The following is a 12,420-nucleotide window of genomic DNA, read 5'->3' as shown; positions in this document are numbered from 1 at the left end:
CCCACATTGGTACTGATAGCTCAGAGCCTAGAGCCGGCTTTAGGTTCTCTATCCGACCCTCTCTCTTTGCCCCTCCCCAACTCGTACTCTGTCTCTCTCAAAAGTAAGCATTAATATGAAAGTATGTAAAGGTGTATTCATTATTTTAATTGTCTTAATTATGTTTCCTAATATTTAATTTCTTAAATATGTTTATGCACACTTAAGGGAAAAGACAAAGGAAACTCAATAGTAAGACATAATGCAATGAAAAATGGGCAAAAGATTTGAAGAGACACTTTACAACAAGCACATAAAAAGATGCTCAACATTATCAGACATCAGGAAAATGAAAATTAAAGCAACAAAGAAATAACACACCTATAATAATGGCTAAAATTAAAAAGAATGAGAATATCAAAAGTTGACAAGGATGCAGAACAATTGGAACTCTCATAGTTGTGAGACTATAAAAAAGTACAAACAATTTGGCAGTTTCTTTTAAAGTTAAGCATTTACTTATCATAAGACTCAGCAATCTAACTCCTATTTATCCTAAATAAATAAAAACATGTCTATACAAAGACTTCCTATGAAGGTTCATAGCAACTCTATCTATAATAGCCTGAAACTGAAAGTAAACTAGACACAGCCCAAATATTCATCAATTAGTGAATGGATAAACAGGAGTATAGCCATACAGTGGAATACTGCCCAACAAAAAAAAGGATCAACTACAGTAAGGGTTATCTACTAGTCAAGGAAGGCGATTTTGTCCCCCTAGTGTATACGTGGCAATGTCTGGAGACAATTTTGATCGTTACAATCAAAGGAAGGGAGGGGAGTGCTACTGGCATCTAGTGGATAGAGGTCAGGGATGCTGCTAAATACCCTGCAATGCACAGTACAGTCTGCATAACATATTATCCAGCCCAAAATGCCCATGGCGCCAAGGCTGGAAAGCTCTGAACTACTGAAATATGCAACAGGGATGAGTCTCAAAAACTTCATGGTGATCAAAAGAATCAAAACATTTCTATGACATTTTATTTATTTTTTTTCTAAAATCTTTTTCTTTTTTCTTTTTATTTTTTTTACAAATAGTTTATTGTCAAATTAGTTTCCACATAACACCCAGTGCTCATCCCCACAAGTGCCCATCCCCCCTCCCCCCCTTCTATGACATTTTAGAACAGGCAAAATGAACCCACAGCAATAGAAATCAGATGGGTACTTGCCGAGGACTGGGGTGGGGATTGATTAAACAGGGGCACAGATAACTTTGGAGTGAAAATGTTCTATATCTTGATTGTTAGGATATATAAATCTGACAGAAAACAAACTGTACACTTAAAATAAGTGTATTTTATTGTATGTAAAGTATACATATAAGATTGGAAAAAAAATTTTAAGGTGGATGAATGGTACATGGGGGTTCATGAGTGTATTCTACTTTTGTATCTGCCTCAATTTCCATAATAAAATGTTAAAATAATATATAAACACTAAATGATTTAGGAAGAATCCTTAATTGAATCTCTTAACAACAAATAAAAAATACCCAAGGAGCATTGGGTAGCTTAGTTGGTTGAGCATCCAACTCTTGATTTCGGCTCAGGTCATGATCTCAGGGTCATGGGACTGAGCCCTGCATTGTGAGATCGAGCCCATGTCTGGCTCTGAGTCGGGTGTGGAATCTGCTCAGGATTCTCTCTCCCTCCCACTGTCCCTCCCCTGCTCAAGCTCTTACTTTCTATCTCTCAAAAAAAAAACAAAAAAAAAAAACCCTAAAACTAAAACATCTCAGATTAAAAAACTCACTGTGAAAGTGACCTTTATGTCTCTATTCTTGAAGGGGAGAGAGGCTGATGTGAAAGACAGAAGGAAGAAACAGATACAGTTTGATATAGGAAAGATAAAGAATATTTCACAAGCTACTTTCTCCCCTGATCCTGTCTAGACCCAGCCTGCCAGTAAGCCATGCCTTTTGTGAGAGATGTACTTCTAAGATGGCCACCAATTATTCCAGCCTCCAGTATTCACATCCTTATGTAATCTCCTCCCCATGAGTGGGCTAGCCTAATGACTTCTAACCAACAGCTGTTGGTGATGGAATGTCACTTTCACGGTTAGCTTAAAAAAGATGGTGACTTCTATTTCCCGAGAAGACTCTATTGCCCTCTCAATGTGCTACCTTGGAGAAGCCACATGGCAAGGGACTGAGCGCAGCCTCCAGCTAACAGCCAGTGAGAAACCAAGGCCCATATGGAAGGATCATAACCTCAAGATCATAAAGGCCATATATGAAAGACCCATCGCTAACATCATCCTCAATGGGGAAAAACTGAGAGCTTTCCCCCTAAGCTCAGGAACACAACAAGGATGTCCACTCTCACCACTGTTATTCAACATACTGTTGGAAGTCCTAGTCTCAGCAATCAGACAAAGAAAAGGGATCCAAATCAGCAAGGAGGAAGTCAAACTTTCACTCTTTGCAGACAACATGCTAATATACTGTGTGGAAAACCCAAAAGACTCCACCAAAAAAACTGCTAGGACTGATACATGAATTCAGCAAAGTCGCAGGATTAATCAATATACAGAAATCAGTTGCATTTCTATACACCAATAATGAAGCAGCAGAAAGAGAAATCAAGTAATCAATCCCATTTGTAATTGCACCAAAAACCATAAAATACCTAGGAATAAACCTAACCAAAGAGGTGAAAAATCTATACACTGAAAACTACAGAAAGCTTATGAAAGAAATTGAAGACACTTAAAAATGGAAAAACATTCCATGTTCATACATTGGAAGAACAAATATTGTTGAAATGTCAATACTACCCAAAGCAATCTACATATTCAATGCAATACTATCAAAATAACACCAGCATTCTTTACAGAGCTAGAACAAAACAATCCTAAAATTTGTATGGAACCAGAAAAGACCCTAAATAGCCAAAGCAATCCCAAAAGAGAAAACCAAGGCTTGAGGCATCACAATTCCGGACTTCAAGCTGTATTACAAAGCTGTAATCATCAAGGTAGTATGGTACTGGCACAGAAACATAAACATAGATCAATGGAACAGAATAGAGAATCCAGAAATGGACCCACAAATGTATGGCCAACTAATCTTTGACAGAGCAGGAAAGAATATCTAATGGAAAAAAGACAGTCTCTTCAGCAAATGGTGTTGGGAAAACTAGACAGTGACATGCAGAAGAATGAATCTGGACCACTTTACACCATATACAAAAATAAACTCAAAATGGATGAAAGACCTAAATATAAGTCAGGAAGCCATCAAAATCTTAGAAGAGAAAACAGGCAACAACCTCTTTTACCTCCGCCACAGCAACTTTACTTGACGTCTCCAGTGGCCAGGGAACCAAAAGCAAAAATAAACTATTGGGACCTCATCAAGATAAAAACCTTCTGCACAGCGAAGGAAACAGTCGGCAAAACTAAAAGGCAACCAGCAAAATGGGAAAAGAATTTGCAAATGGCATATCAGATAAAGTGTTTGTATCCAAAATCTAGAAAGAACTTACGAAATTCAACACCCAAAAAACCAAATAATCCAGTGAAGAAATGGGCAAAAGCCATGAATAGACACTTTTCCACGACATCCAGATAGCTAACAGACACATGAAAAAATGCTCAACATCCCTCATCATCAGGGAAATACAAATCAAAACCACAATGAGATACCACCCCACATCTATCAGAATGGCTAACAGTAACAACTCAGGCAACAACAGATGTTGGCAAGGATGTGGAGAAGAGGCACCCTCTTACACGGCTGGTGGGAACGCAAACTGGTGCAGCCACTTTGGAAAGCAATATGGAGCTTCCTCAAAAAATTAAAAATAGAACTACCCTACGACCCAGCAATTGCACTACTAGGTATTTATCCAAAGGATACAGGAGTGCTGATTTGAAGAGGCACAGGCACCCTACTGTTTATAGCAGCACTATTGACAATGGCCAAAGTATGGAAAGAGCCCAAATGTCCATTGATGGATGAATGGATAAAGAAGATGTGGTATATATACATAATGGATTATTACTTGATGATTTAAAAGAATGGAATCTTGCCATCTGCAACAATGTGGATGGAACTAGAATGTATTATGCTAAGTGAAATAAGTCAGTCAGAGAAAGATAAATATATTACTTGACTCATGTGGAATTTAAGATACAAAACAGATGAAAATAAGGGAAGGGGAACAAAAATATATAAAAACAGAGACAAACCATAAGAGACTCTTAAATAAAGAGAACAAACTAACAAACTCATTTGCTGGGATGAGCACTGAGTGTTATATGTAAGTGATGAATCACTAAATTCCATTCCTGAAAATAAATAAATACGTACATACATACATGTCTGAGAACACAGGAAAAAAAGAAGAAAAGAAAAAAGAAATCAAGGCCCTTAATTTAACATCCCTTGAAGAAGTGAATTCCATCAACAACCAAGTGAACTTAGAAGCAGTTCCTTCTTCAGTCAAGCACTGAGATGAGACTCCAGCCCTGGCTGACACCTTGACTGCTGCCTCTGAGAGACCCTGACACAGAGGACTCACCTAAGCTGTACCCAGATTCTTGACTCATGGAAACTGTGCCACAGTGTTGTTTCAAGCTGCTAAGTTTGTGGTAATTTATTATGCAACAACAGATAACTAATGGACTCTCCCTGGAAATCCTGCTGAATATTCACCTCCTTTAAAACTTTTTGGCAGTTTCTTAAAAAGTTAGATATGCCATACAACCCAGCAATCGCATTGCAAGGGATTTACCCAACAATAAATGAAAATATGTCTACACAAAGACTTTTGCAAAAATGCTTATAGCAAGGTGCCTGGGTGCTCAGTGAGTTGAGCCTCCAACTCTTGATTTTGGCTCAGGTCATGACTCTAGGGTCATGGGATAGAGCCCCGTGTTGGGTTCCTTGCTGAATGTGGAGCCTGCTTAAGATTTTCTCTCTCTCTTTCTGTCTCTCTCGCTCTCTCTCTCTCTCCCTCTGTGCTTCTCCCTGGTCACACTCTTATCTCTATAAAAAAAATAAAAATTAAATTTAAAAATGCTTATAGCAGCTTTATTCACAGTCATCAAAAGTGGAACTAACCCAAATATCCATCACAAGTGAATGGATAAACAAACATGGTATATCCATACAAGACACTAATCAGCATCAAAAAGGAACAAATTACTGATACATGCAACAACACAGATAAATATTGAAACTATGATGAGGGAGGAGGGCCTGGGTGGCTCAATCAGTTAAGCGGTTAAGCATCCAACTCAGTTTTGTCTCAGATCATGATCTCACAGTTTGAGTTCAAGTCCTGTATCAGGTTCTGCACTTAAAAGTGCTGAGCCTGCTTGGGATTTCTCTCTCCCTCTGTCTCTGCCCCTCCCCGGCTTGCTCACTCATGCTCTCTCCCTCTCAATAAATAAATATTTAAAAACAAAAAACAAAAAACTGGGGCGCCTGGGTGGCTCAGTCGGTTGAGCATCCGACTTCGGCTCAGGTCATGATCTCACGGTTCGTATGTTCGAGCCCCTCGTCGGGCTCTGTGCTGACAGCTAGCTCAGAGCCTGGAGCCTGTTTCGGATTCTGTACCTCCCTCTCTCTCTGACCCTCCCCTGCTCATGCTGTCTCTCTCTCTCTCTCAGAAATAAATAAAACATTAAAAAAAATTTTTTAAACCATGCTGAGGGAAAGAAACTAGACAAAAGAGAACAATGTATGAATGCATGTCTATAAAATTCTAGAAAATGCAAAGCAGTATATTGGTGGGGGTGCTGGGAGGGACAGACTGGAAAAGAGTATAAGGAAACTTTTTAGGAAAATGGAAATTTTCTGTATCTTGGTTAGTAGTGGTTGTTTCATAATAAATAGTCTTAATAAATACATCTGTCCAAATTCATCGAAACATGTTTCACTTTAAAAGGGATGTAGGTATGGACACCTGGGTGGCTCAGTTGGTTAAGTGTCCAGCTTCAGCTCAGGTCACAATCTCGTGGTTTGTGAGCCTGAGCCCCATGCTGGGCTCTGTGTGGCCAGCTCAGAGCCTGGAGCCTGCTTCAGATTCTGTGTCTGCCTCTTTCTCTGCCCCTCCCTTGCTCACGCTCTGTCTCTCTGTCTCCCTCTCATAAACATTTTTAAAAACTTAAAATGGATGTTGGTAAAAAATTAATAAGTAAAATGGATGCAGGTGATTGTATGCAAATTTACTTCATTAAGTTGACCACAAAGAAAAAAAATCCCCTTCTTTGTCAAGCCTTATTTAACTACATCTAATGTAGCTGATGCCATTATTCTACCTTAGCTCTCAAACAGTATTCTACAGATAAGTTACCAAACTGCAGAAAATCTAGAGTTTTCTGAATTTCACAGCACCTAAAACTTACAAAACACTATTATATACCAGGCATTGTTCTAAGCACTTTGCATTATCAATTCAATTAGTCCCCCCCAACAATCCCATGAAATAGATTGGATTACCCCCGTTTAACAAATGAGGAAACTTAGGCACAGAGAAGTAGCTTGCTTAAGGTCATACAGCTAATAAGTGACAGAGCAGTCCGAGTCTAGGCAGTCCAATTCTAGAGGCTGGGCTCTTCACAACCATCCCCCTCTCTATCTCAGACCACTGGTGTATTAGGTACAAGCATACTCTCAGCTCACTAGAGACTGACAAGTTCATTCACTCGTTCAACAAATATTTAGGCATGCAATATATGCCAGACATTGTTCTAAATGCTAAAGATACGATGATGAAGAAAATACAGACATGCTAACTGCTTTTATGCGGCTTATATTCTAGCAAGAACCTAGGTTTAAAGAACTAGATTCCTAAGTCAAAATATTTATCTTTTTATTTGTATATTTATCCTAACATTTATGCAAAAAAAACAAAGGTCACAAGTTACAATAGTGGCCAGATCTGCTTTGACTGGCTAGAGCCGTGGTTCCCAAACTTGTCACGGTTTAGGATCACCTGAGGATCTTTTAAAAATTCCAAAACCCAGGCCAGATGCCCATGCCAATTAAATCACAATGGAGTGGAGAGCAGGGAAGGAAGGAAGACACAGTCATAAATAGTTTACCACGTTCCATAGGTGATTTCAGTGTGAAGGCAAGTTTGGGAAATCACTAAGCTAGGGTTTTTATCTGTCTAAATAATGATAAAGTTCATTCATAGTTAGAGAGATGCAGATGAATAGGAAAAGAGGAACAAACCAAAACTCTATACACCTGCCTTCCACTGAATCAGAGATTTGCAAGGTATCTTTTTTCTTTTCAATATTATGAATTCTGAAAACATGAGAAAGAGAACCAAATAAATATTTTCCTTCTCAGATTTATTCATGCCTCCATTCCCCTCCAGAATCATAGACAACTGAGACATTCACCATTTTACCTTTTTTAGTACCTTCCATGAAATCAATAAAGAATTCTGCCATATTACATATTTTCAACATAACTGAAAAAGACAAGAGTTACTTGCTTTTCTATTAAAAAGTTGTTTTTCTAATAAGCAGATCTCATTTAATTCAGTTGCTTTGGGTCCAATTCACATGTCAAGTGCAGCTTACCAAACTAAAATTTCCCTTGGACATGGAGATCAAATGCCTTCTTTTAAAAAAAGTAAACTCTATTTCTAATTCAATCCTTTTCTTATGCTGAAACCAAGTGTTTTCTTTTTAATAAACCAACATTGCATTTGTATTCTATATATAAACAACAGACCTGTTTAAGAACTCTCTGACCACTCTCAGAAAAGATAATAGATGTTCAGTAGGACCCCTCTCCATTCCATCCAGGACCTAGACAGAAAGGGGCAGAGAGGAAGAAGAGAAACATCAGAAGAAAAGACTAAATTTTATAAGCCCAATAAACCTATTCAAAGTAAATTTTTTGTGACTGGCCAAATTCCTTCTTTCTACCACTGTTTCTAATAATTTCACTCTAGAAAGTGTTATTAAAAGACACGAGATTACCTATAGTCTTACCACTGTTTCTAATAATTTCACTCTAGAAAGTGTTGTTAAAAGACATGAGATTACCTATAGCCTCAAATCCAGTGTTTTGTTTTTTTAAAGGAAAGCTTTCATAATAATTAAGAAAGCTTTTTCAAAATACATCAATAGTGGTTATACAAGTGTGTTCATTTTACAATTCATTATCATTGTGATTTGTGCACTTTGCATTGTGTGTGCTATACTTTAGTTAACAAATATTAAGAGCAGACACATCTGTCCTGAGCAGAACTCTTGAAGGATTCTAATGAAGTAAGTAGTAGAAACAGTCCCACAGAGGTTACATGACTTGCCCAAGATCTTACACGTCATTAGCTACAAACTTAGTCTTTCATGTCACTTTCCTACTCTTTATTGTAAAACTATAAATGTTCTGATATTAATATACTTTTTAATTTAACATTTATTCTGCTACTTATACTGTGAAAAAATTTTATTACAAATAACAATGTAGGGGTGCCTGGGTGGCTCAGGTGGTCAAGTATCCACGCATCCGACTTCAATTCAGGTCATGATCTTGTAGTTTGTGAGTTTGGCCCCACAGTCAGGCTTGCTGCTATTGGATCCTCTGTCCACTTTGGATCCTCTGTTCCCCTTTCTCTTTGTCTCTCCCTCTTTTCACTCTCTCTCTCTCTCAAAAATAAATAAACATTTAAAAAAAGTGACAATGCAAAACCAAACAAGGAAACAAATAAATGGAAAATATAAACGTCCTGGTTCACAACTGTGCACTATCACAGGTGCTGCACTATCCACATAAGGAAATTAAGTAAAGCCTAATGCTCATGCAATGATTTCCTAACTGCAGAATCCATTTTTAATAATATTTTCAAAACAAATGTCAAGTGATTACTAGTAAAATTAACTAGGTATAGCTTGAGAACAGACTAGCATTATTTTATGATAAAGAAACATAGGGGGACAGAATGGAAGGATAGCTAGGCTAAGCATAGCAGGGTAAGTGTGCCTCAGATTCTAGTAGTAACCTTCTCTTGTATGATTGTGGGCAGGATACAGTCTCTCTGGACCTAAGATTTCTAAATTATAAAATGAAAAGATGGATTGCTAAGCTAGAGCTAAATAGAATCTTGCGCTCCTTCTAGGTTTAAGAAAACTCAAGGACTATTTACCAAGAAATTTAATTATTATTCTATATGCTTTTACTTTAACCAATGAGTATCTCTATTCAAATGTTTTAAATAGCTTTGCAATGGGGGTGGGAGGGATGGGCAAAATGGGTGAAGGGGAGTGGGAGGTACAGGTTTCCAGTTATGGAATGAGTAAGTCATGGGATGAAAGGTACACCATAAAGAATACAGTCAATGGAACTGTAATAGAGTTTTATGGTGACAGATGGCTGCTACACTTGTGGTAAACATAGCACAACATACAGAGTTGTCAAATCACTATGCTATACACTTGAAACTAATGTCACATTGTGTGTCAACTATACTTCAATTAAATAAACAGCTCTGTAAAATAAGAATCCTAGACTTCTTCTGGATTCTGCCTCATAAAAACAAGCATATCTTCAACTTGTGCCAAATATAAATCTTCCAGATTTGTTGTCTAGGTGCAAGACTATTCCTTCTCAAAGATGGCTAGTAATAATACCCTTAATACTTTACCAAGAGACTCTTTTGTATGAGTTTTTTTAACTTTATATTTTGAAATCATTTCAAACTTACAGACCATGAGTTATAACTTTTTTTAAAAGATTTTCTTTCTAAGTGATTTCTTCACCCAATGTGGGGCTCAACCTCACAACCTCAAGATCACTAGCTGTACGCTCTACCAACTGAGCCATCCAGGTTCCCCCATGAGTTACATCTTAAATAGGAAATATGTGTAGAGAAGTCCCTCATAATTTCTAATCTATAATTTGAATACTTTCAATGGATGCATTTGTTCAAAGCCCCTTTAGCAACCGCTTACTATATATCAGGTAGGGTAGATATTTTCCTGCTCCCAAAGTTACTACAGAAAAAACAAAAATTCTGTATAATGAGAAATTTAATTTTTTTTTTTTAATTTATTTCTAGGAGAGAGAAAGAGACAGCGTGAGCAGGGGAGGGTCAGAGAGAGAGGGAGTCACAGACTGAAACAGGCTCCAGGCTCTGAGCTGGCAGTCAGCACAGAGCCCGACGCGGGGCTCAAACCCACGAACCGCGAGATCATGACCTAAGTGAAAGTCGGACGCTTAACCGACTAAGCCACCCAGGCGCCCCTGTATAATGAGAAATTTAAAGAACATTTTTATGAATGCCTGAATCTAGATATTATACTTATAGTACTTAAAATTAAGTTGGCCTGTTAACCACACAGACTTAAATGTTTCAAGATAACTTATTAGACATTTAAAAAGTACCTGAATAAATAGTTAAATGTGAACTGTCAACAAAACATTTGCCATGGCATAACTAAAGATCCAGTCCCATTCTCCCTATACCTCATGAGTCTGTTATAAAACTACTACGTGCTTCCTGTTCCTAAGTCCAGGGCTCCCAAGGAAAAATTTATGCAAACCTCCAGCCAAATCATAGAAACTTATCAGACTGACATGCTACCTACTGCACTAATGAGGCACCTCAAATCATAGAAACTTAGTACCCTGAAAGGATCCACAAAATGCCTGTCAAAGAGACTGGCATTTCAATACTATAGCAACAACTGGTTTGCTCCTAGTAGAAATAATAGACAACTTAAGGGATTAGGGAATATTAACATTAATTTTTAAGCTTCAGTTCTGGCAGTGTAATATAAGAAGCAAAAGATAAATTCGTGAAATATTGAAATTTGAGATTCCTAGAACTCATCCTAACACAAATATAGCTAACTTAATCGAGCATAATATAAACCAACAAAGTGTGTCAGAGGCTCAGAGAGATTCTCCCCATATTGTTAGATGCCACGATGGGTGGATAATGTAAAATTTAGGGAAAAACTACCTATATCATGTTCCAATTATGAATACCACTATGTTCTTTTAGGCCTAATAAAGCTACAGTAAAAAAATAACACAGGTTTGGAGTACCAGTCTTTAAATCCATGCTCTAAAATACAAATGACATTGAAAAGTTGATCAAATCCTACAATACAGGAACAACTAAAATATTCCCTAAAAATAACTTGATAAGAATCTTAGAATATGAACTAGAGAGCCCTTGGCAATCATGTTGTCCAATATGCTGATGGAAAAACTGAGACCTGAGTGAGTAATTTGAAGCTTCTTAGTCAGGAGTAGGAAAGTCTTTCATTTCACGTGTGACACTTCCTTACAAAATAATTCATTTTAAAAGCACTAGAAAGGTATGTTGTAATAATAATAATGAACACAGTCTTGCCATAAGATGGAAGACAACTTTAAAGAACCATGGCTTTTTCTTTCCTCTGTTAAGTTTCCAACAGAGTTAAATCTGGAGATCTGTGCTCTAAGTTACAGAAGTTCTTAAGCAATCACTCTAAGAGTCTACCAGTGTTTCTTCTTCTCCATGGTCTTACATTCATAATGAGAGGGTTGAGTGTTGTCAAGCTTTTTGTTTGTTTGTTTTATGCTCTTCAAATTGTCACTTTTATTTTTTTATTAAAAAAATTTTTTAATGTTTATTTTTGAGAGAGAGAGAGACAGACAGACAGACAGAGAGACAGAGAGAAAGTCAGAGTGCAAGCAGGGGAGAGGTAGAGAGACAGACAGACAGAATCTGAAGCAGTCTCCAGGCTCTGAGCCTCAGCACAGAGGCCGATGCAGGGCTTGAACCCACCAATGGTAAGATCATGTTCTGAGCCAAAGTAAGACTCTTAACCAACTGAGCCACCCAGGTGCCCCTCAAATTGTCACTTTTAAAATCAAACACTGAAATCCTAAGATCAGCTTTTAAATTCTGTAGCTACCATTTCATCATTACTGATGACCCAGATATAACCACCTAGCAAACCTATAGACAGAACTTTAGATGAATACACTATTACTAATATTTTTAAACACAAGTATAGCATTCAAAATGACCTGGAATATTAGAAAAGCATTTCTTCGAAGTTCAAAAGAGATTACTTAAAAACCAGAATATCTATACTGTGCTTATCACCAATGAAGAAGAGAGAATCCTTTAATCACAAGAGGAAATATAATGGCAAGATTAAACAGGTTATTTATATTAAAAAATAAAGAAATAAATCTCTGCCCAAATTGCAAAAAAGAGAAAAACAAAATCAAGGTCAAAGTTAGTAACAATAAAAATATAGAAATAAAATTTCTATTAAAAATATAGAAATAGGGGTGCCTGGGTGGCTCAGTTGGTTAGGCATCCAACTCTTGACTTCGGCTCAGGTCATGACCTCACAGTTCGAGTTTGAGCTCTACACTGGGCTCTGCGCTGGTGGCAT

At 37.4% G+C, this 12,420-nt stretch overlaps 1 protein-coding gene across 7 annotated transcripts in view; it reads right to left on the bottom strand.

The window, feature by feature from the left end:
* Positions 1 to 7,826, bottom strand: part of NCOA6 (nuclear receptor coactivator 6) — an 87,841-nt gene extending 80,015 nt beyond the window's left edge. For all 7 annotated transcript variants that reach the window (XM_077769292.1, XM_077769293.1, XM_077769299.1 and 4 more), the window contains exon 1: positions 7,748 to 7,826. The gene's annotated coding sequence lies outside the window, so the exon portion shown is untranslated. The remainder of the gene's footprint in view (positions 1 to 7,747) is intronic.
* Positions 7,827 to 12,420: the final 4,594 nt, after the last annotated feature.

The sequence above is a fragment of the Crocuta crocuta genome, unplaced genomic scaffold, assembly GCF_008692635.1.
Source record: "Crocuta crocuta isolate KB4526 unplaced genomic scaffold, BGI_CrCroc_1.0 scaffold445, whole genome shotgun sequence".
NCBI classification, from domain to species: domain Eukaryota; kingdom Metazoa; phylum Chordata; class Mammalia; order Carnivora; family Hyaenidae; genus Crocuta; species Crocuta crocuta.
Note: the sequence above shows the minus strand (reverse complement) of the source record. Positions and strands in the feature narration are given on the sequence as shown.